Source organism: Fulmarus glacialis, unplaced genomic scaffold (genome assembly GCF_000690835.1).
Source record: "Fulmarus glacialis isolate BGI_N327 unplaced genomic scaffold, ASM69083v1 scaffold1486, whole genome shotgun sequence".
Taxonomy (NCBI): Eukaryota; Metazoa; Chordata; class Aves; order Procellariiformes; family Procellariidae; genus Fulmarus; species Fulmarus glacialis.
This window is the reverse complement of record NW_009216036.1, coordinates 1-23,632: the sequence shown is the minus strand read 5'-3', so window position 1 is coordinate 23,632 and position 23,632 is coordinate 1.

Below are 23,632 nucleotides of genomic sequence, written 5' to 3'. Positions count from 1 at the left end.
ATTCAAAACCCCATAATGATAAAACTAAAATAGAGCTACTTATATGTTTAGCTAGCTTTACCTATCAGTGCTTTGAGTGCTTATGAAACCCAACAACAATGTCCACACTACCAGTTCTCACACACTTTCTGTATAACTTGTCTTCTAACATTTCTTTTTATTCTTCATCTTCACTGAAGCATCAGTAATGGTTTTCACTTAACAAATTTTCATTTAACAAATCCTCTACTAGACCTGTAAAAATATTTCTTTGATGCTGTGTAACAAGAAAAAGCTAATGAGAAATGAAACAGTAAAAGAAATAGCTATCTCTTTGAAATGAATCACACCAAAAACTTATAAACATAGTTTTAGTTTATGCAAATATCATCCTTTCTCTGAGCAATTCTGTTGAGACAGATCTAAAGATACTGAGTTCCAATCATTTCATTACCTGGTAAGTATAGACAGTTTGGAAGATAAGTGCATGAGGTTGGAGAGATCACTTACAGAGGAATTATTTCAAAGTTAAATATATATCTGGGTTAAACGAGAAATAGCATTTTTGCATATCGAGTGAGAAGAGAGTGGCTATGAAGATAATAATAATAAAAAACCTCCTCTCTGTGATTTATAGAAACAACAGGTATTAGACTGAACTTAATAAAAACTTCCTTGCAATAAGCTCTCACAGCCAATATAGTCTCCTGTGGGAAATGAAGAGAGTTATTTCTCTTGAACATTTAAAACTAAATCAGGCAAAACTCTGTTGAAAACATGACAAGGAGCAATTATGAATCAGCAGACTGATGAACCACATGACATAATACATCTTTTCCCCTAGTTAAATTATATGATTCTGTTACTTAAATTATGTTCTTCCTCATTTGTAAGCAGAAATCTTCCTTGCAATGAGTGCTTTGTTCACAATAAAGATGCCAATCATTTTTATCTGAAATGGCAGCTTTTCTCATGAAGTCACATTCTTTCATTTATGTGTTTGGACTTCACTGCAAATGTTTTTTATGAATCTATTCATTTTGCAAGGCTCAACGGACAAGAATTCACAATGCTGCATCATCCATGTATTCAATGGCAGTCACTGTTAAGTATAGTTTGACAATCACACCTGCAATGAAAGCAAAATATTAAAGGTTAGTCCATTTAAATAGGAACTACAAAATAAACCTTTCTTTTTGTTTGTCTTTTTACACATTTTACTGAATTGTCAAACAGATATTAGCTATTTATATGATTTGGTGATAATTCTAAGTCATACAAGCAAAACTTTCATAGCAGCAATCTTTTTTTTTGTTCTTACAAAATCTTTATAGTATACCACTAATTATTAATTTCATGAAAGATTCAGTCTTGAGTAAAACAGCAAAAGTCCTTCAGAAACTGAACTTTTAATAAGTCAAGAACAATAGATCAGTGTTTGTTCACTCCAGTGAAAGACTGAGTCCAATTTTTTGACCTTTCATTTCATAGATAACTTCTAAAACATTAAGTCAGCTGACTAAATTAGATCTTTCCAGATAGGAATTAATCTTTCATGACCTTAAATATTTTCAGTGCATATTCTACATTTAAATCAGTTGCTCTTTGCTTCCTTTAGGGTTACGGAGTAGGAGGAGCCATTTTGGTATGTGATTCATCTAATCTACTTTAGGATCAAAGGAATGATACTAGCTCTTTTGACTATAAAAATCAAGCGAGGTAGTAAGTTCAGGTGTTAAGGTTTATACTGAAAGCTCCTGAAATTAAGTGTGAAAACAGAAAATAAATGGTCGAATGTAGCAATGTTTTTGTCATGTTATTTCATAAATCTGGAAAACATGTACCCACTGCCTGACTGTCCTCATGGGGAAAAAAATCTCCTTATATCTAGTGTGAGCCTCTCTCATTTAAATGTATGCCCTTTGTAACTCATCCCCTTGCCATACACTGCTGTGAAGATCCTGGCTCCATCTTCTCAGTAGCTTTCCTATAGGTAATGGGACGCCGCTGTTAGATCCCCCCACAGCGGTCTCTTCTCTGAGGTCAACCAGCCCGCCTCCCTCAGTTTTTTCTCACAGAGCAAGTGCTCCCGCCCTGACCACTCTGGTCTCCCTCTGCTGAATTTGCTCCACTTTACCAATGTCTTTCCTGTAGTGGGGGCCCCAAAACTAGTCGCAATGTTCTAGATGTGGTCCAATGAGTGCTGAGTAGGGGGATAATCCCTTCCTTTGATCTTCTGCTTGTGCTCCTTGTGTTAATACAACCCTGGATGCTGTTGACCATCTCTGCTGCCAGGCCACACTGCGGGCTAACATTCGTCTTGCTCTTCCCCAAGGATCTCAAAAGCCTTTTCCACAGAGTAGCTCCCTAGACAGTCTTTCCCCAGACTGTATTGCTGTCAGGGAGTCTTCTTTCCCAGGGGCAGGACTTTGCTTTTGTCCCTGTTGAATTTAATCCATCCATACTGTAACATCTTAACTTAGATACAAAAATATTATGGGAGACTGTGTTGAAAGTCTTGCCTTTCAAATGACATCTGCTCCTCTCCTCTAATCTACGAATCCAGTCATTTTGTCGTATAAGGCAATCGGGCTGGTCAGACTTATCCTTGGCAAATCCATACAAATTGTTCCCAGTCATTTTCTTCTTCATGTGCCCTGAAGTGTGTTTGAAGAGGATTTGCTCCATGATTTTTCCAGGCAACAAAGTGAGGCTACAAAGAGAAGAGTAAGAATAAGCAGGAAAATGGAAATACCTGCTGTACAGTTCATACAGACTGAAGTTCACCTCTGTGCAGAACATATAGATTTATCTAACCTGGCTTTAGATATCTCTAGATAGGTAGATAGATAGATCTAGTTAAGATATCTCACATCTAAGTTGGATCTAGTAACCTTTACAGCCAAGACCTAGAAATAGAAACTCCAGATGATTATTTTCTCTGTGATGCTTTAGATTGAGATGAACTGTCCTCTAGAGGTTTCTGTTGCTCTCCATTGAATATAAAAGGACCTTACATTGTCTGTGTAAGGCATCTGGGGTGGGATTCAGCTCATAAATTGTCAAATGTATAGTTGATGAAAATTTTAGAAATCAGTATGGCTGTCCTCATGTAGAGGTATATTGACATTTAAGATGCCCTAGGGTATCTGAGATATTCATAACCACCTGTAATGCAGGACCTAGTGGAGCTATTTTTGTATTCATATCTTTCTCAAGTAGCAGTTGAAGGCCGGACAGGATACTCCAAAGCATCCCAAATAACACTAAATAACTAAGAAGTGTGGAAACTGAAATGAGCCACTACTCAGCAGTTAAGGGGTCCAGAGAGCCATTAACTTAATCTAAAATGTAGAATCCTATATGTAGACACTTACATTTAACTTTCTAAAATCTGAAACTGCATCTGTCCCTTAACTTTCTCATGTTGAAGTTGAAGCAGATGTATCTATCTCAACCACAGATTCCCTCAGGACCATTTATGTCCTACATCATCCTTCAACACTTCTGACCATGACTTATCACTGAAGATAATAGACAACATAAAATGTTCATCTTGAGATAAAGTTCTTCCCCTTACTTCTCCCTCATGCAAAGGACTTACCTGGATCCACTACATGGGGAAAGCCGTCATTATCTGAAATTCAAAAAAGGAAGGTGTGATATCTCTAATGGCATGCTCATTTTATGGTAGTGCATACAATTGTACAGATATTTTTTGCCAAATCCTACTTTTATTTGCACTTACAAATCCACCTTGTCTTCAATGGTGAGTGTAAATGTACAAATGTGAATGTAAATAACAGCAATGCCCACATTTATAGTTCTAATATAAACCGCAGTGCTGTATGAAAACTTAAATTTGAAAAGTGCACTCATTCCATATGAACAACTTGTAACTAAGTGTGAAGAATCATGGTTTTGAAAATAAATATTTAATCAGCTAAAATACAGGAAAGAAAATAAATGCTTTAGCAAAAGATAAGATTCAATTAGAACTGTTTTTTTTTTTTATAATATTTTTTAAAATAAATAGCACTAGTGGTATTACAGGCAAAGAAAAGCACTTCAAACAGGATTTGTTACATTTGTTTATATATGTTAAAGATTAGATTCTTGCTATCATAGAAGAAATAATAATAGTGGGGCAAAAAGGGTGAAACATGAGGGAGTGAACCACTTGAGGTCCTTGATTTTACAAAGTGACGACATATTAAGAACACTTTCCTGGATACCTAGATTTCCAAGCCACATTTATTCAATAAATAAAATGTTCCAGGGTCTATTCTTAGGGTTTGAGGGCAAATGGCACAGGGTGGCTCAAATCTATACATTTAAATTCTTTTCTCCATACTTTTCATATTACCTTTTGGTAATAGTGCCAGGCCTCTGTAGCCCCCTAAACTGAGTTGAAGCATCATCTGTGAGAGTGCTAGCTGGCAAGAAAGAGCCATGTAGTGCTGGAGATAAGCAGCATGGATGACTTTAGGTCTGTTCTCAAGCCCATTCCCTGACACTCTTTAGTGTACATGCAAAATGTATTGCAGAAGACAGTGGGATTAAGAAAAGAGCTACATGATGCAGACATGTCCAATATGTTCCCGAGATGTTATCGCTCTACTAGGGGATGTGAGCACTTTTTTTTTCTTTTTTTTTTTTTAAAAAAAAAAAAAAAAGATTAGCAAAAAATTATTTGCCAACATATTTTCAAGTTTATTGTAGACAGCAGAATCAATAAGTCAGAGGACATACTGAACAGAGGAGATTTATGGATCAGCATTGCTTGGGCTATGGTGGCCCAGAAAGTGTGCTGATATGACTGATGTGGAAGGAAACTTGTTACCAGAACAGTATCAATCTTTATGAATTTACCTCCACATTATGCAATATATTAATTTATTCTGAATCTTACCTTCAGCAAGCCTGAGTCACTGTTCATATCTATGACAAACAGTATGGAAGGCAGTTTTCCTATATTCCAGATCTCTCTGAAGGAGTTAGTGAGCATGTTGGATAGAGCCCTTATCACAAGTCTTGAAGAAAATAAGGTATGATAGGGTGAAATAAAAAATTGTTCTCAAATGACTAGTAAAAAGACTAGAGACAAATTTGCAGGAGTAGATGAGAAGCTTCACAATGGAAGAAATTCACCAATGGAATCCCATGAGGATATCTGTGTGCATCCTTGCTAAATACGGACACATTTGCCAAAATATGTGAATTTTGTTATGACCTGGAAAAGGGCCATAAATCACAAAATTCACATATTTTGGCAAATGGTAAAGAGTTACTGAAAGATCTTATACTATTGATTCATCAGAAATAAAATGGAGACAAAATTTTGTGAAAATAATTCCAAAGCAATTCACATTGAAAAATACAATCCTATTTTCCTAAATACACAGTGTGGAGTTCTGAATAGGCCTTTGCCACTGAAAAATTACTTTTTCAAGGTAAAAAAAATGATTTTATGAAAATGTCATCTCTATGCTCAAGATTGGCAAAACATAATAACAAAGGAAATAGAATGTTTGGAAAAGAATAGCAAACATGGTAGAATAAATATTGTCATGCTACTGTGTGAACTATATGTCTATGTTGATGTATACTATAGTGTATGCAGTTCTGATCCCCCATCTTGAATAGGATCCAGAAGATATGAAAAAGTATAAAGAGTAGCAAAGATGACAATAGATTTGAAATGGTTTCTGTGAAAACAACAATTAAATAGACTAGAATCTTAACCCTGAGCAGAGACAAGACAACAAATGTGGAATCCATAAAAGCCTAAACAAAATATTGCCATTCATTTTCAGGTTAAAAAAAAATAGTTTTTATTCTCACTGAAATACATTACCCTTGCTGCAAAATAACAATATCCTTATCCTTTTATTTTTAACTGAACAGAACAAAAATCCCTTATTATACATACTATATTTCCTGATATTTGGGGGGGATTTATTTTTGTACAGCATAGTCAAACTAATACTTGACAGCACACTCAAACTAATTATTTTTGGTTTTTTAGTAAATTTGGTTTCCTGAGAAAAAAGAATATTCGTCTGGTATACTGCTGCACTGTCTGGTATAGTGAGGTACTTAAATACCACATAAAACTGATAAGAATTACTTTGATATCATTTCTTTATTAAGCAGTTTTTGGCCCTGTCACCTTCAAAGAAGCTTTATGCTTTTCTTACATCACAAAAAACAAGGTGTGCTTTGTCAATAATTCACTGACTACTTAGCCCTAAAAAAAAGTTTTAATAATAACTTGCTTAAAGCAAGAAGCCAAAGATCCTTTTATTTCTGTTTTGCATAAGATAAATTTCAAATGACAATCTTTTATGACTGTGCCATGGGTTTGGGGTTTTGTTTTGGTTGTTGTTTTTTTTTTTTTTAAATAAATATGATGCCAAACATTTCAGGTATTTACTAAAATAAAGTTTAATTTAACTTAAAGTACCACAGTTTGTAAAACTGTAAAGAATTGACCTGGAGATTCAGACTCAGTGTATAAACACAGCACTAGGAAGAAATTTAACTCTATCCCAGCCGAAACCAGGACAAAAGCCAAGCACTATTTTTTGGGGGGTGGGAGGAGTGTGTGGAAGTGCTAGCAAAATCAGATGCAATAGGCTTAGTCACCAAAGGCATTAAGTACCAAAGAAATCAGAAAGGAAAGCATATGATCTTAGGGTAAAAGATAAAAAACATGACAGATATTTTTGTCAGCTCCTGCTCCTGAGGGTCTGTACCCCAAAGCTCTGACTCACTTCAAACAGAACGAAATGTTCTATAAGCATACATTTCAGATGACATTTTAGAGATTTATATAACTAATTTGAAGTAAAAGAGAGATAAAGCCTTTTGTCTTGAAATGTATTCTAATCTGGTGAATTTGTGCGCACTTCTGAGTTTGCATACTTGGGAACAGCTGCATCTTGACATTATGGCAGGTTGATATTTAGGAAGTACCTCCTTATGAACAACTAAATTTGTGTGGGGAAAAGGCCCAAAAGTAAAGGCTGGAAAGAGATACATACATTACTAGAGTCACATGCTTTATCTGGACAACTGAAAAACTGCAACCTCAAAGTAGTTTATGATGTACATCCATTCTCAAGCTTATTTAAAATACAAAATTTCTAAAGGAAAGTGGATTTACTGTATCACTAAATATTTTTTTTTCTTCTAACTCTGTTTACTTCCTAATCACTTGGACTGTTGTTTTGAAGATAATTTTACTGGTTTGGGATTTTCTTTGCTGAAGAGTTACCTTGTGTAAACACTGAGCTAGCTGTATGTCAGTCTAGCTGTGGCAAGCTCAGCTGCACAGCTAGGAAAATCAAGCAACACAGAATGACTAAATTCTTTACAGACTATTTCAAAATTTTCTTCCATACAAATTCAAGCATGTTGTAGCTTACTCACACTTCATTTCATATTTCTGTCAGGTGAGATGCACCACTGGCATAGTTATTTTGGTGTGTACACAGCAGATTTACGAGGAGCACAATAGAGTTGCTTTCTGACCGCACATGATGTGGAGCCTAAGCCTTTCCCATTAAAATGTCCTCCAAAGTTGTTCTCACACTGAAAGCACAAAAAGAAATCTGGTATAAAGTTATAACGAGTCATTATCCTCTACTTGCAAAAAAGCTTGGCTTGAGTTCACAAATCTTGTATTTTATGTATCTTTTACACAGAGCCCATTATTCAAATAAAATACAAAAAAAAGATAGCACAAAATAATTTTCTTCTTTTAAAAACTCTTCTGAATTAGAAAGGGGAGTAGGACTTGAATTAAAAAAAATAGACTGTATCTCTTTTTCAGACTGATAACAAATTGACTATTTTATCACAGACATTTTTCTTTTGATTCCTTTAAAGGACCATTAACAAAAATGGTAGTACAAAGCAGACATCAGAAGTTAACTAAATAATAGTAACATAAAGAAAAAAAATCTGATAGAATTAATTCATATTTGACTTGTTTGACTAAGACAAAATATGTGGAAGCAATATGTGGAAGCTGATTTTATAGAGAGAACCATTGTAAAATGTTCTGCTAATTTATGATAGGTCTGTATATCTGTGTTCTTGCTATAATTATTTTTGACAACTTAATATCTTTTTCATCTCCTTTTGAAACTAGTCTTAAACTGCTCTCTGAAGAAAGGAGCTCTACTAGACCATGCTATCACAACAAGAAATATTATTGTGACAATTTGTGACGCACTGAAATGCAAACCAAGGAATGCTTATAGCTTGTAGTTTTCTGGATGGTTATATTAAATAAAACCAAGAGTAACAGCATGATCCTTTGATTATTTGGTTATTTAAAAGCATACCTGCATGTTGTTGAGTAATTGCATATGATTTTAGTCTCCAAGTTCTGATTTTGAGATTTCACTAACATTCTTTCAAAACTGCACAAAATCGTATTGTGAGATGATTAATTCAATTTAGCCTACATAATCCTTTAATTTACATCATCCAAGTTCTATCTATCTCTCTTTTTTTTTTCCCTTCCACTTCCTAGTTATTCAAGACTGTTGATGTTTGTAAGTAAAATTGGCTATGCTGACACAGTGCAAAAAGGCTTATCCTTTCTCAAACAATAACATAAATTGTTCAAGTAGTTACTAGACAAAAAGAGCTAGTAATATCACCTAGCATTCATATATTTCTAAGAAAACCAAGAAAAGGCTGTGAAACCAATTGAATCATTTAACAGTAACATTTCATGTACTGCTTTGGCATTCTTTACAATGAATCTCTTCCCCATACTACTTCAAATTCTGATGGCTTTACAGATTGTTCAACAGTATCTGTACAGAAAAAGCTGCACCTAAAGTAATTGTTTGCTAACAGCTGCCTTTCAGTAGCACTTTGAATAACTAATAAGAAATGCATGAACCTTTCTCAAGTGTAGTAGAACAGTTCAGAAGACAGTCCATGTCTTCATAACTACAGGCATGGTAGATAAACCCCTGGTCCTCCAGCCAGATAATGTAGAATTTCTTGTGTCTGCATTTGTCAGTTAAGGTCCATCAGGGTGGACCGGCCACATTTAACTACAAAGAACTTTCCCAGAGTCTTTCTGTACCCTCAGCAACAATCATTATTTCTTTAGTACCTTTTTAGTTAAGAGTACCTGAGGTTTATATCACAACTCACTAGGATAATATTCTCATTCCAAAGATGTACATTACATGTCCTGAAGTGCCATTTGAGAGCATGTAGTGGTTCCTAAGGGTACATAGCTTGCTAATCTATAGGGTAAAGGGAATAACTTGGGGCTAATTTATCCATATTTTTTATATGTGGGGTGAACTTTCCTGAGAACTGCAATTGTGTTGTGTCTTAAAGGTAATGTGTTGCTTGAGTCCAAAGGGTAGCCTTGGAGTAAATAAGCATACACTGCAGCTGATCAAGAGATGAGGACACAAGAGCAAACTGTAGATTCACGTTATCTCATGGTATAGACACACCCAGAATATCTCCAATTTCTTTTATTAAACATTCAAGTACTAAGAAATACAGAAATGCTATCAGTTACCTTTAAACACGATGAAATAATACATAATTTCAGTTAAATATTTAGAAGACTATTATTTTTGCTACGTTATAATTTCCTGTACTTTTCCAATCTTCAGGTTTCACCATACAGGATGGTTTCAAAGTATCCTGAGACTAATTGGTGGGTTTCATAATTTATGTCTGAAAATATTTAAATTTCTGAGATTAATACTCAGCATCACAGAAAGAAAAAATGCTATTCTAATTTCACCATTGTGTTAAGAGAACTTAGCAAAAAAATGTTACCTCATGTTACAAAATTACATTTTGCTTTTTAAACATGTTATGTAAATTTTAGCAAACTTTTACATTGCAAGCTTAGACATTATTTAGTGTTTTAATTATGTCACTATTTCTTCTGACAATACCATATTAAAATTTTAAATAGGCATAGGGTTTTTTCTCTTCTGTTTGCTTAAATAAACAGCCATAAGGAATTTCAACAAGATTCATCATTACCACTTTCATCTGGCAAAGTCAAATCATTTTTCACCACAGGAGGTGTAGAGCAGAAAAACTTCTGAAGGTTCCCCCTAAAAAGATGACAAACATTTAGCATGCCCTGAAGTCACTTAATCAATTACAGTGCTAGCAACATTACCAAACATATTTTGAAAATAGAGAAATAGGTACCTCAGAAAGACATGGCAGAAAATGTAGTGCTTGAACATAGTCTGATTTTCTCTCTGGCTGAAAAACCATACCTCAGACTGACAAATGTGAAAATTATAATGTTTTTTTTTTTTTTCATTTTGTATCATCCTTCCTATTATAGATAATACCTGCAAAAGAAGCAGAGTACATAAGAAACACCCAATATAGCCCTCAGAATGATTGGAACGTATACATCAATATTCACTTATCTAGATCTTTTGTGTACGTTGTTTGACATGACAAGAACTCCAGATAAGGACTGGGAGTTATTGTGCATGATAAATCATATGAAAGTATTAGGTTGTAGCAGTAAGTTTGTATAAACTATATCAAAAAAGGAAGTGTCAAATATATGACAAATCTGATTTATTCAACCTTCGCGGTGCAACTCTGAGATATTTCTGGGTTTTCATATTCTATGGTTAGACTATAAATTCAAGCATGTATTTACACGCTTTATGTTAAATGTGTTTTTTTTCCCTAAGCATCATAGTAAAATGGATAGTATGAAATCACTTGCAGCGATGGAAGAAAAAAAGGAGTCAAAACTTAAAGTGCTGTGGAGCTCTTAACCATGCTGTTTGACACCTGCAGCTCCTTGGGATTCTGAGATCAGCAGGGAGCCTCTCAGAGATGTAAGGAACTTCTTCAATGCTTCTCATTTTGGCATGACGAAAGAGTCACGTTGAACAGATATTGCCTCTGTATATCCAATAGACTTGGCAGAAGTACAGCTTACTTAAAACTTGGTGACAGAAGATTTTCTCTGTCTCCCCAAGCTGGGGTAATTACATCTGAAGGACTGATAACCTATTCCCCTCAAAGACTGTCATCTCTGTCTTCACTACTTTTATGGTTAAAAAGTGGCAATCTATAAATCTCTAAGGGAAGCCTTTCTTAAGTTAATTTGTTGAAATAATATCTTAAAATGTTGTTGGATATTAATAATTATCCCTCTGCAATATTCACTATAGCTGCATCTTTACTGACAAATGCAGTGAACCCAGAGGGCATACCCTCCTCTCAAGGTTTGGCAGAGCAGAATGGTTTCCAGACACATTTCTCAAGTTTAATCTCTAAAGTCAGATAATCAAACTACAGAACGTTTGGTCCTGAGTCCTCTCAGCCCTCATGGAATTCCTGGGACCCTAAGGCATAACCTCTTCAGTTAAAAATGTCTGAAATAACGTAACATATTTCCTCCCTCCCTACTTGCCTTCCTATTTTCCTTCCTGTCTGCTCATCTGCCTGTCTTTCTGTCCATCCCTTTCCTTCCATGTTTCTTTCTCTTTCCATCTGTTTTTCTTTCCATCTTTCTTTCTTTTCTTTCTTTCTTTTTTCATCTGCCTGACTGTCTGTGTCCCTTTCTTCCCTTCTTCCTTTTCTTCTGCCTTCTGTTCTTCCTTCCCTTCTTTCTGCGCAGCACTATTACCTGAGAAGTAAAGCATGTGTTTAATGTCCTGGGGCAGTTCCTTAATGTATGTCCATTTGTTTCTTTTCTTAATGACTGTCTGTCCTGGTTTCAGCTGGGATAGAGTTAATTTTCTTTCTAGCAGCTGGTATAGTGCTGTGTTTTGGATTTAGGATGAGAATAATGTTGATAACACATTGATGTTTTCGTTACTGCTGAGCAGTACTTACAGAGAGTCAAGGCCTTTTCCTGCTTCCCACGCTGCCCTCTAGCAAGTAGGCGGGGGGTGCACAAGAAGTTGGGAGGGGACACATCTGGGACATCTAACCCAAACTGACCCCCGGCATGCTTTTCCCCTAGTTTGTATACTGAGCATGACGTCATATAGTATGGAATATCCTTTTGGTCAGTAGCCCACTGTAGAGGGGAAAGAGCCCACACCACGTTGAAATATTTTTTACTGATTTTAGAGATTAATTTTTGGTGTGAAACATGCCCTCAAAGTCATTTTCTTGGGATTTTTTTTGTCTGGAATTAGTTTGCTACAAAACAGACACGAGAAGCAAACTAACATGGATGCAGTATGGATGCTGGATTGACATTGACTTGAAAGACGATTAAAATTAAGTAACTTGATGGTGAATATGTGTCTAAAGTCATTCCAGCCTAGTTCCCTGTCAGCAGAGTATGATGTTATCAGCTGGGGCACACTATTACTCTGCAAATGTAGTTTTCCTAATGTTGGAACATGGAACATGGAACATGGAACATGAGAAAACAGAAATGGATAATGAAGATGTGGAGTCAGGACACTACCAGGGAGTGACAGCACTTAATCCCAGACACTGGGAAGCCCTTTGTTTGTTTGGGTTTTTTGTACTTCAAGGTGAGCTTAATGCACAAAACAGTTTAAAAAAACTACATAATAACTTTTTCTTCCTTCATACCAACATAATCTTTCTACTGAAAAATCAAGCTGCTGGCTGAGGTAAGTATTTGAGATTTCAGCATCCATTAGGGGACCCAGAAGGATGGATAAACATCATTCCAATATTGCTGGTTAAGCTGCACGTTTTTCTGAATTATTTGATTGGTCTTTTAACACATCTCTGAGATAAAGAAGGGCTCAAGCAGCTCAGCAGGCAAGATAGTGTAATGTATTCACCCTGGATCATTAAAACTTTGGAAACTGTATTTTTTTTACCCACTCTTGGGCAGGGATTAGAAACTATATTATCAGTTCTGCAGATGCCAGGCACTGAAGCTACTGTTCTATTCATACGTTGAACTTTCTATCCCTAAGGATACCTTCTTTACGGAAACTATTGATTTCTGCCGTCTGATGTGCAGTTACTCGCAAAGTATTCTAGTTTTCTGTTTGCCAGCATGACTTTTATGGAGGGAACCATTGATTTTTGCTTTTTTTGTAATAAGTTTTTAAAGTAGTTCTTTAAAAACTTGCCTTTCTTCCTCTTCAGTGTCAGTAGAAAGAACAAAAGTGAAGAATATAGAAAGGAACAACTTTGTCATTGAATCTATGATGCATGTGGGATGCATATATGCAGAATTTATAGGACTGTTACACACAGTAGCTGTAGTTCTCTGAAAAATTGAACCTATTTTGTGTGGAAAATGTTCACTATAAAGGAAATTAAAGTTAATAATTTGCAAGTATTCTTTTCATTTTGTTATCATGTAGATTTCATAACAACATTCATGTTCTTTCATAAAAACTACTTACCTTTGCATAGCTAAGACATATGCACTATAAATTTCTACAAGTGAAGTTTTACATCAAGATGCTTGTTAGATAAAGCTCAAAACTGTAAGCTTGTATTCATTTTACATCAGCAAGATCTCAACCTTTTTTTTTCCTTTTTTTTTTTTTTTTTAATCTTTAGAATGCCTCTTTAGAACCAGTGACAACACATTTATTCTATTGGCTTTATTCACTCTTGACGTGACCATCTTCTGAAGAAAGCTCATGTGTACACACTGTTTTGTTTGCCAATATCAATATGAACTTTTATGTAACAATTTATTACTTACTTTGTTACAGACACATGGATGCATGGATAATTTGCTCTGTACTAATTATTTCATTTTATAATTGCAGACATGGTAATGTAGCAATATTTTTAGTTACATGTGAAGAGGAAGGATGAAAAGTCAACTGTTTCATATTTCAAACCCCAAAGATTTATTAAGTAAGCAGATCGAGCTTCTATTACACTTATCTCTAGGAGTTCTTAAAAGTAAAAAATGGAGGCTTTTTATTTGCATATATATATATTTAGAATATTAAGAATTGTTATTTCTATATTATAAATCTATCTCTGTCTACTCTAAAATACTATATTAAACTTGAAAAGGAGTGAAAGTGTCACCATGAGGTCATTTTTTTTTGGAAAAGAATGCCATTTTAGTCAGACTATTTAGATGAATTATTGTGCTGTAGCAAATTACTGACGTTTACAAGGCACTGACTCTTTTTCTAATACATTGTTGTACTGTAGCACAGATAGTTCACATAAAGATGTCATGGACATTACTATTCTTAGCTGGGATTGAATTCCTAAGTCTGTTAATGTCAATGAGAGTTTTGACATGATTTGCAGAGACACGAGAGTTTTATTTGGGGATTCAGCCCATTGCTTGTTTATCTATCAGCTATGAATATGATCTGAAAAATTCTGTTGGAGAGATGCATATCATTCAGATCACTTTCAAGTTTGTTTACAGAAACTGGAAAACGCTAATACCTTCTGTTCATTTCACATTTTCAACTTTAACTGCAAAGAGAGCACTTCTTTAGTCCAACAGAATTGTTTCTTTCATGCTTATCTGACAGTTATAACTGACAATAGAAATACAGAAAAAGATTAGAAAATCTATGAAATTTCCTCCAAAAATAGGATGAAATACAGTAAGACTAATTTAAGTACAAACCTTTAGTCTGTTAAAAAAATGTTTAACGTGCCTATATAGTCAAAGGAAAGAGGCAGGTGTCTTTGATGGTGTTTAATGAAAGAACTTGCCTTCTTATTTACTTCTTACCTATTTTCATTTTGTATCATAGGTTATAAAGACAGTTAGGGTCAAGTGAAATGGACTTTTCGAACAGAAATTGAGTTAATTGAACTACAAACTTTTAACTACATGAGGCACTGGATCAAGTCTTAAATGCTCCAACTCAAACATTTGTGAGATGTCGTGGTGGAAACAGTATAGTAAAGTGCTAGTTTTTCTCCTGGGAGAAAAAATTAAGTTGGTATGGGCACACAATATTTTCTTTTTATTTAATTTTTTGTACTCAATATTCATCAAGATTAAAATGGACATAATTTTTTCTGTTCATTTTTAATGAAATTTTACATAGATTTGAATATACTAAAGATATGTCTGCATTTTTGACACTGTGTCACTACTTTTCAAAAGGGTAGTGATATCCTAAAAAGATATGAGTGAAAGAAGTTACTGAATTTGTTTAAAAAAAACATGAACTGTGGCAAATCACCTGGAAAAGATAGCCCCCCTGCATGTTTTATAAAAGAAGGCTAAAGCTATTTACAAAAAAGTAATCAAAAACTCTTCAGTGAAATAAGCACTATAGGAAATTTTTCAACCCATGAAGACAACAGTAATTTAACACATTTTGGAATATAAAGACCCTATCGATGAAACTATTGTCTATCTAAAGTTATTTTAAGCTGCAGCCTGTATATATTGTATCCTTCTTAAAGATCTGGAGGCATAACACATTTGGAGTTATTGGGAAAAAGCACATAGAAACAAGCGTGTCCAGAGAAGGGCAACGAAGCTGGTGAAGGGTCTAGAGCACAAGTCTTCTGAGGAGCGGCTGAGGGAACTGGGGCTGTTTAGCCTGGAGAAGAGGAGGCTGAGGGGAGACCTCATCGCGCTCTACAACTCCCTGAAAGGAGGTTGTAGCGAGGTGGGGGTTGGTCTCTTCTCCCAAGTAACAAGTGATAGGATGAGAGGAAATGGCCTCAAGTTGCGCCGAGGGAGGTTTAGACTTGTCATTAGGAAAAACTTCTTTACTGAAAGAGTGGTCAGGCCTTGGAACAGGCTGCCCAGGGAAGGGGTAGAGTCACCATCCCTGGAAGTATTTAAAAGACGTGTAGATGAGGCGCTTAGGGACATGGTTTAGTGGGTATGGTGGTGTTGCGTTAACGGTTGGACTTGATGATCTTAGAGGTCTTTTCCAACCTTAATGATTCTATGATTCTATGATTCTATATGCAGAAATAGCTACATTTAACAAAGAAGATGACAAATTGGAAAAGCATATCAATGAAAAATGAAAGAAAAGAAGAAAAAAGTCAAAACTCTGCTTCTCTTTTCTTCTGTGCTTCAAAAGGGCATGACTGCAGCTTCTGTCAGGTACCTTTTTAAAAGTGTTAGTTCTGTGCTGTAGGATCGTTGATCTCTTGCCTCACTAATGAGAAATGTTGAGGTCATTTGGCCCTAAATGTTCACTGAACTGCAGAAGGACTTTCTTTTCATAGAATATGTTGAATATCCATGAAAATCAACAGGTTGTTATGTGATGAAGAACAATTTACCTGATGGTCTAGGTTAGATTAAAGACCTCTATACCATTCATCTGTCATGTAGATAGAACGAACAGATGGACAGCTGGATAAAAGAGTAAGTCGTCTTGCTTGTGGTGAACTTTGTGTAAAAGCAGAGTTCCATCATGAATTTTAGGACTTGGTCATCCAAAGTACTGTGTGCTCAGGGAATAATCATACAAAATGCTGAAAAAATATTTGCTTAACTTTCAGTGTGAGAATATTTGCTGTTGACTGGAAAAAGGAGGAGACATGTTAAGTGATGGAAGGGCCATAGTATGACAAACCTAATGATTGGGTTTTCAAAATATTTATTTTCTCCTTCAAATTAAATTGCATTGAATAAAAAAAAAAAAAAAAAAAAAAAAGTATCCACCTTTTACTATAAGAAAATTATGTCACTTTTTTTTTCTTTCCACTAGATAAGTCCACTGATGTTTTTGCGATTAAAGAGGAAAGGGCATGTGTCACAACAGTTCATCTATTTTTGTCTCATTGAATATCAGTTAAAAAAGAAAGAATTAGATATAAAGGAGAGATCTCTTTTTCTCAGATTGTCCCTTGTGGTTTTATTTTATTTAAACATGGCTTATATCACATCTCTGATTCTTCCTGGCTTCTTGTCTATGCCTTGTGGGTTTAATCCTTAAGTTCTCTTCATACTATACTCTGTATACTTAATTTTTTATTTTCTCAATGTTTTGCAGACATTTTCCACTTTGTACCAATTTCATCTTCTGTCCCTAATTTTTTGACAGCAAAATATGTGCATACATGGAAGAGTTCCTTCCCAGCAGACACTCTTTGTGAAGGTGGATCTGTGGCACTCTGAATGGAAATAAAAAGGTATTTTTCTAGTAATACAATGATTTGTCTTTACCAGAAAGGAAAATGAAAATTAGTATATTCTTATCTTAATGTGATCTTTTCCTCATGTTGTGTTCTTCAAGTCCAATATATTGGGGGTTTTAGGGTGGATATGGCAAGGGGATTGCCTTGTAAGATCTTGTAGATTTATTGCTATACTCTTGTCGTGGTTTAACGCTACTTGGTTATTGGTCAGCGCGGGTGGGGAGCAATTGCATTGTGCATCACTCATTTTGTATAATCTATCATTATCATTATTATTTTCCCTTTTTCTGTTCTATTAAACTGTCTTTATCTCAACCCACGAGTTTTTCTCACTCTTACCCTTCTGATTCTCTCCCCGTCCCACTGCGGGGGGTTGGGGGGGGGGGAGGGAGTGAGCGCGAGCGGCTGCGTGGTGTTTGGCTGCTTGCCCGGTTTAACCACGACAAAACTGCAATTAGAATATTTATACTTGATTAGATATTTGATAAGTAACACTGACCTAATTTCATATTCTTTAGGACAAAATCTTATAAATCAGTATCAAAAAATTACCCAAAGAAACTTTTTTCCCTGAGGAGTGGGAATAAATATAAATACACCAAGAGACTAAATATTTACTACCTGTTTGTTATGTGTAATGTGTTATTTAGGAACAAAAGTAAAATATGGAGGCTATATATACACAACTGTAATGGTTAGAAGTTATGGCCATATATTAATCATATGGTTATCTTTCAGTAATAATTGATAACATATGCTCTACTTTTGTGTTGTGGTTTAGGTTAGGACAAACTAAGCACACATTAACTGCTATGCAATATTTGGATTTCTGTGAAGGAGTTTGGATATTTATTGCTGCTGTGACAGGGCAATTAATAATGCCAAGAACACTGCAAAGTTACAGAAAAGTGGCTATCTTTATTTCCCCTTTCCTTGCCAATAGAAGTGGTGGATGTCAGAGGCCAGGAGAAGCAGGTAGCTGAACATGAGAACATCAGGCAGCTCCAGCCACGAGAACTTGGTCCTCCACAGTCCACTCAGAGGTTCTCCACATTCAAGTGTCCCCGAAGGCAGAGTCATGATGCTCCACTTTGGGCTGGAACTGATGAGTTTTATGAGGTGGAGAGCATCTTCCATATAGGTTGATCTTTGCTAGTTGGTGGACCACTCTGAGTTGTTGCTCACTGATTGGTTGCTGCAAGTTGCTAGGCAAATGTTCTTGTATAACTTTGGTTCTTCAATATCTACCATTTTTTTTTTTTTTCTTTTTTTTCCCCCATAACACTTGCCTAGTTGTGCTTTGTCTAACAGAAGTTATATCCCTAACAACTACATAGCAATGTATTGAAGGTCACACTGTGGGCCTCTTGCGCCAGCCTTATTACTCAAGTGCTGCCAACTCAGTAAGCTAAGAAGCCTCAGTCTTATGACTTGAGGAAGCACTGATACCCACTCACACATGTTCAGCTACCTGAGCAAATATCACCTGGGAGTCCATAGTTGCTTGTAGGGGTGCCACACAATGAAATAATTTTAATCCATCTAGCTGACATTCAGGTGCCATCTCTTTCTGCCTCTTGAAATACTTTATCTCTTTGTGTTATATGCTTCCCTCTCAGTATACAATTCTCCTTGTTTCAAATATTTTCCCTTTTCAGATGATTCCAACTCCTAGGCTTTCTGGTCCTCATATGACACATTTTTGATCATGCCATGTAAGCCATGTAAGAACAAGCCGCCCTAAAAATCCTTAAGCTTCCTTACATAGTTTGGTCAGGCAGATGAAGTGCTAGAAATAGCATGAAGTCTCACATATTGTAAATAAGCAGCTGAAAACAAAAAAGAACTATTGCTTAAATTGCCTGTCAACAACAGAAAACTATTTGAGTATCCTCTTTTAGAACAAGGTTATTTTAAACTGACTTCAGTACTGATAGGAGCTTTATTTGACTTTGCATTCAAAAGGAGTATTATCATATACATAGTCAGTACACATATGTAATATGTAGCTCTTAATTCATAATTATGTTTTAGCTTTTAAAGCAAAGAAAGTTCATTTAAACTTTGAATGAGATGAAGCCACATTTACCAAGACCAGTTCAAATATGACTATTCAGTAGATTTCTCCACAATGATGTGGTTGATTTATGTCAAGTTTAACACTTATTACTGGAGAAAAGTGCTTTTTTGAAAAGATGTTTTGGGGGGAGGAAAAGATGCTGGGGTTTGTTTTGGTTTGATTTGGTTTGATTTGGTTTTAAAATTCTGATTAAATCAGTCATGCTTTTTATAAACATATCAGCTGTAGGAAAAGTATTACTAAATCTATGACAAAGTTTCTGTTTAAAACTAATCATAGAGAGAAACTGGAATAACCAATAACTTACAGCTATGCTGCTTATGATACGGGAAACCCATGTTTAGAACCATAGTTTACATCTCTCAGAGCCATGACTTGAACATGTGTCTAAATATCGAGTGTATTCCTGTTACGTGAAAATACTTTGAAACATCTTAATTTTTTTCCCTAAAAATAGTTTGTGTTGTTTTTTTTTTTTCAATTTACAAAAAAATGTCACACATGGAAAACGATTTTCCATTCAGTTCTACTTATAAGTGATTGATCTAAAGGCTATCACATTTCTGAGCTACCAAATATCCAACCTGCAAAACAGCTGGCATTCAGCTTCTGACAGTGTTGTTTAGCTAAGAGCTCTTCAAATAAGCTTCACTGCTGTCCTAGGCAGATCATCTTTTTTTGCAGATACAGCTCACCAGTCTTTAAACAATTCTAGTTTTTCTGTTTAAGAATGCCAACTGAGACTACACTTCACATTACATTTCATATGTAATGTGTTCAGTTCTCATAACAATATTGTTCCACTACGAAGAAAGCAATCTCTGAACTTGTTCCTGCAAAATCACTATTGTCTGGGGAAAGGTGTGTCAGATGGAATTTCATAAGAGCTAAAATTAAACTTCACAAGTTTTTTTATATCCTTCTTCACTCCCTTTTTTGGTCATAACAGTTCCAGCTGAGAACAGTTGAGAATATTGTGTCTTCATCTTTTTCTTTAGATAAGGAAAAAGAAATAATTATCCAAAGAATTACAAGGATGTATACCATAAGTGCTTTTCTATCTTGTCGCTTCTGATTGCAGAGAAATTTTAAATCTCTTGGGGCCATAGGCAATTTTCTTGTTAATAATCATTCTGCAAAAGGAAGAAAAAAGAAACAATGTTTATTATTTTGTGTAGCTGGTCCTTTGATAAATATGCATATATAAAATATCACCAGAGAAACAGACACTTGTTGATGGTATTTATTGCTGATTGAGAGAGGGATCAATTCAAACTGAGATTGACAATTCAAGTTGCCTAAAAGTATGATGTAGTGTCTGTAGTCAATGGTGATCTGAGTCCCATTTCAGCTGTGTAAACATGGATATTCAGTGCCATCTAAGATGCCATAGGATTTTATCATATAGGACTGGAGATATAACATATCCTAGAGAAGTTGTGTGCTCTGTGGAGTGGTAGTTACTCTAATGAGACATATGAAATGGCACTACACACCTCTCAGATGACCAAATGTACATGACTACTGTGAATTGAATAGCATTCCAGATTCCTCTTACTGTATCAAGCAGATCTTTATCATTTATAACGGAGCCCTGCTCATTTTAAACTTCATGGACAAATGCATCTTCATGTCTGAGTTTGGAGCTGATTCCCAGTCTTAACTGGAAGGTGAACTGAACTGCATAATTAACTTCAAATATGCAGATTACATGGACACAAAATATTTTGCAACTCAGTAGTATATTTTCATATGGAAACACTTTTAAGAAAATTCTATTTAAATACTAGTGTCATCTGAGATGCCTGAAGGCTCAAAAAAACTGGCTCATTTAAGAAAAAAACAATAAATACGAGGAATGTGGATAATGAAAAAGAACAGCAATCAGCTTTGCTGTGTACATAGTGCCAAGTAGGAGCAATAGGAAATACATTCTGAAAATCAGGAGACTACAATGGTATGAAAACATTAATGTCCCATAAAAATTGCAATAACCCAAGAATTTATTTTAAAATGGGACCATATTACCTGCTTTGTTTTAGAAAGGAAAATAAAAGTAATACAAAATTTCTATACAAATGAGAAAGTGAAAATATATTGAAATAAAAAATTACAGTCTATTATCATTTGACTAAAATAAGAAATATTAATTATAATTAAGACTAAAGCTAGAGAAACTGAATTACTCTGAAAAAGTCTTTTCTCATAAATAGCTAGCAAATGGGAATTTACAAATATTCTTTCAGAGAAGCTTGATTTTTTTTTTTTTTTTTAAATTATTTCTGTGTTTGAAAAAAGTAAATGAGCTAAAATGCAGTTTATGGATTCTTACTAAACACAGATTTTTTTTTTTTTTTTAATTTCTTGTTTTAGAGGCCTTGATAGTAAATTTTGCATACCAGGGTTTTTTAAATTATATTGCTTGTGAAATGATATATTAATGTATTTAAGTACTGCCTATCCTAATCATAGTCATACAACATTTTTTCTTCCAGCTGATCTCTCTTTAGCAGGAACTTCATCTAAAACTTGCTGTAATCAATGAACAAAGTCGCAGTAATTTCAATATTGCTTAAAATGGAGCATTAGGACCCCCCCGCCCCCCCCCATAATTTTAGCAATAACATTGCAGATATCAGTAAGAAAATGATAATAAAGCTATAATATGATTCTTCACTTTGAAGAATAATTTGATTTTATCCCTGACTCTTTGACTTATATATGGAACTGGCTAAAATGAAAAATATAGAGGATTACTACCTGATGAGGTTTCTATGACATAGACTAAATCCTACACGGTGCTTTATATTTTTATCTTGTGAAAACTAGAAAAAAGAAATTAACAGATTTCTACTTTTAAGCATGTCTGTTAAGCTAGTTCTCCATAAATATCCCTTAATTTTACTAACGTTAAAGAGTTTCAGAGTACTTACCTCAAGATTCTTCACTCTGGAGTGCCCCTGGGTGAGTGTAATACAAACTTCAAGCTCCAATTTCTTCCTCAGGTATAGATTATCAATTTCTGATGAGTAAGTTTACTGTATAGATACTGAACTAAATTGTACAATTATAGGTGACCTATACTAAACTTTCTACCATTTCTGGCTTCTGCATCTTTGACATTCTAGCAAACTTTTCCCTCTCTTTTCTACCTACAATCTGCTTATTACTATGCAACTCCCTATTTGGTTTTATGATATTCTTCAGCTGTGTTACTTATATACATCTATAGTGAGGTTATGAGAGAGATATATAACTTCGAAGACCTTCAGAGGGTAATTTAATCCACCTAAATTAGTACTTCAGCTCTTAGTAAGTTAAACATGCCCAGAACTGTTTTCTGGCACTGAGACCAACAGCCCATATCCATACTATTAAACTGTCTTCACCTCAAAAACAATTTGGCAACATCCAAACTGAGTATGGAAGATGACCTTGGCCCACGGCAGCTCCTGAGCCCTGCCCAAGAATAGTCACGGAGAGTGTTAGTTATTCCAGTCCAAAACCATGCTAGGGTTTTTTCCCAAAATATCGGTGACTGAATTACATTTCCCAGAAATGTTCCCCTGCTCTGTTAACGTACTAACATAGCAGATCTGAGCCTGAAACAACAGGCCTATATTTGCTTGTTTGTTTGCTTGCTTGGGAGATGCTGATGACCAGAGTCCAGTTACATGGATAGATGGCATGTATGGCAAGATGTAAAAGCTTTTCAGTGGCAAATACATGGAGGGCAAAATAGGAGAAAGGGTATTTTTCTTCAAATAAAAGGAAACATCTATTTGGGATTAGTCCTTTAAAAGCAGAATCCATAACTAATTTATGTTAGTTATCTGATTACATTATCCCCCCACAGTACCAGTATAATATCATCATGTAGTATTTTCCCAGAGGATCCCAGAATTCGAGAAGTCTGTTCTGAAAGCACCAGGTGAGAGAAAAGGTTAGTAATTCCTTGTTGTTTCTGAGCACTAGTGTTGTTCTTAATGTATAGAGGAGAGTGGCAAATGTCAGCCTATGATAGCTCATATCTCGAGTGGCAGGAGAAACAGATAACTGAAGTGGTTATTCACACTATCTGTTTTGGGCTAATGTAAACATGTAACTGAGATGTGATTGATATTTGGAAATTAGTTCTTAATTCCCTATGTAACTAATAGAGTGAAAGAGAATTACCAACAGAGGTGTCATAAGAATACTACAAATGTATGATTAAAATTAGATGGTATGAACCTTATAATCTCTAATACAAATCAGTAAAAGTCACTAACTTCTAAACTCAGTGTGAAAGGGAAAAGATTTTCTACCAACTTTTAAATACATCTGTCATGTTATATTAGTCATCCTAATCACTAAAAATATGCTTTCACTTGTAAAATAGATTTGATACTGACCGCTTGTGCAAAAGGAGTGAGTAAGACAGATGTGAATAATGAGAAGAGGTATTCATTCGCCTCGAAGCCACCGAGGCGAAGGGCT